The sequence below is a fragment of the Haplochromis burtoni genome, unplaced genomic scaffold (assembly GCF_018398535.1).
Source record: "Haplochromis burtoni strain Fernald_Lab_line unplaced genomic scaffold, NCSU_Asbu1 Contig_2712, whole genome shotgun sequence".
In the NCBI taxonomy this organism is placed as follows: domain Eukaryota; kingdom Metazoa; phylum Chordata; class Actinopteri; order Cichliformes; family Cichlidae; genus Haplochromis; species Haplochromis burtoni.
Genome location: NW_024585073.1, coordinates 5,429 through 7,299, shown reverse-complemented (window position 1 = coordinate 7,299; position 1,871 = coordinate 5,429). Strand labels below are relative to the sequence as shown.

The 1,871-nt window shown below is 39.3% G+C and overlaps 1 long non-coding RNA gene across 1 annotated transcript; it reads left to right on the top strand.

Annotated features, from left to right (window-relative positions):
• The first annotated feature begins 71 nt into the window (after positions 1–71).
• Positions 72–831, top strand: LOC106632835. Its single transcript, XR_001336034.2, has 2 exons — positions 72–537; positions 628–831. It is a non-coding gene; the product is annotated as an uncharacterized LOC106632835 (long non-coding RNA).
• Positions 832–1,871: the final 1,040 nt, after the last annotated feature.

Here is a 1,871-nt window from a genome sequence, read left to right as displayed (position 1 = left end):
TCTTCCATACTTTATTTCTATTTTATTTTTAACTGCTTTGATTTTCTTTACCTTTCAAAAATGTAACTTGACCTGGAGAGCTCTGCACAAGAATTCCAGCGTGCATGGACTGCTGGTCCTGTACGCAAATGGTAAATAAAATCTTGAATGCTAAGCCAAACACCAACAAGATTGTTTTTCTCACTCCCCCCAATTTCTCTGCACTGTTTTATATATCATGTTTGAGTTTGTGTGGTATTTTATCTATCAAATTCCTGAGGCATACTGATGGGTGAAGTGAAACACACACACAGTGTTTGGAGCTGGAATAGCACAAGTTGAGACAGGATCACACTGAAAACCCTTTGGGTGTGGAGTGAATGTGCATTTATGCACTCTTTGAAGAAACTGCAAGTTACAGCCACTGCAGCAGATTTACATCACGTGGTTTCACAGGACGTAGTCTGGACCTCAGCGCTGAGGTGAAGGAGAAGTTCAACCAGCTCTGCTTGCAGACCGGCATCCTTCCTGAAAATATTGTTCATCTTCCTAAAACCGGTACTTTTACATTGGTGCTGAAGTTCTACATAAAAACAGCCTGAAATATAAATTGATGTTACCTCACACTTTCCATGTTTCCTTCTACAGAGGAGTGTCCGCTTGAGTGTTTTGTCTGATCTGTTGTTGATCGTCTCACCGACACTGCATAAAGATCTGACACCATCTGTTATGGAAATGTGACTGAGCAACATCTGTAGCAGTTTTTACCAATAAAAATGCAAAAATCTAGAATGTTTTTCTTCATTATTCATCCTTTATATGAAATAAACTGAAGAACATCCATAACAACACGATTCACACGAGTATTTCACGATTCTCCACAGCTGTGATCACCATTTTCTTTGTGTATTTGTAATAGTTTTAACAATTTCTAGTGTTGGAAGGATAAAAGATGAATAAATAATCATCAGATGGACCCATTATGAAAATAGTATTTGCTTCATCTGACAGAGTTACCCTCAGCTCAAATAACTGTGACATTAAAATGCTGTTTACAGTCTAAGTGCCTCGTTCAGTGAATTTCACACACAAAACATTCATACTTCCATACCTGAATGTGTCCATACAAGTGTAGGACTGTCTCAGAAATGATCATTTGACTGTTAGATGGTTTTCCCTCCCTGAGCCTGGTTACGCTGGAGCTTTCTTCCTGTTAAAGGGAGTTTTTCCTTCCCACTCTTGCCAAAGAGCTCACAGGGGGTCATATGATAGTTGGAGTTTCCTCTGTTTCCTCGGTGTTGTTGTTCAGTCTTTACCTTACAATATAAAGCACCTTGAGGCGACTGCTGTTTTGATTTGGTGCTATATAAGTAACATTGAATTGAAATTATTTTTTTAATTTATTTGCTAGTTTACATGAGCCAGCGTGTCTCAGGGGAAACAATATTTAGACCTTTGTTATTTGAAGCCAAACCTGGCTTATTATTTAGTTATTATTCTCCCTCTCTTAACCACGCTCTCTTACAGTTTCCTCACCATTTACCCATCTTACCACGAGGTAAGCATGAGTCTTTATCTGGAGAAATAGTGTGTGACAGTGTGCATAGATGTGAACACTGATTTTCACTCATTTGGATTCATTAACATGCATCAAGGAACAAACAAAACAGGTTGGAGCACATTTTATAAATCTGACAATAATTTTCATGTTGCAGTTATTTGCTGCAGCCCGATGTCCCCAGCAGGTCCCTGAGGTCCTCTGATCAGGGCTTACTTGCTATAAAACAGACTAAGGTGAGAACTAATGGTGACAGAGCTTTTGCCACTGTGGCCCCGACACTGTGGACTCTCTCCCTGAGATATTAAGAACTGTGGACTCGGTTGTTGTTTTT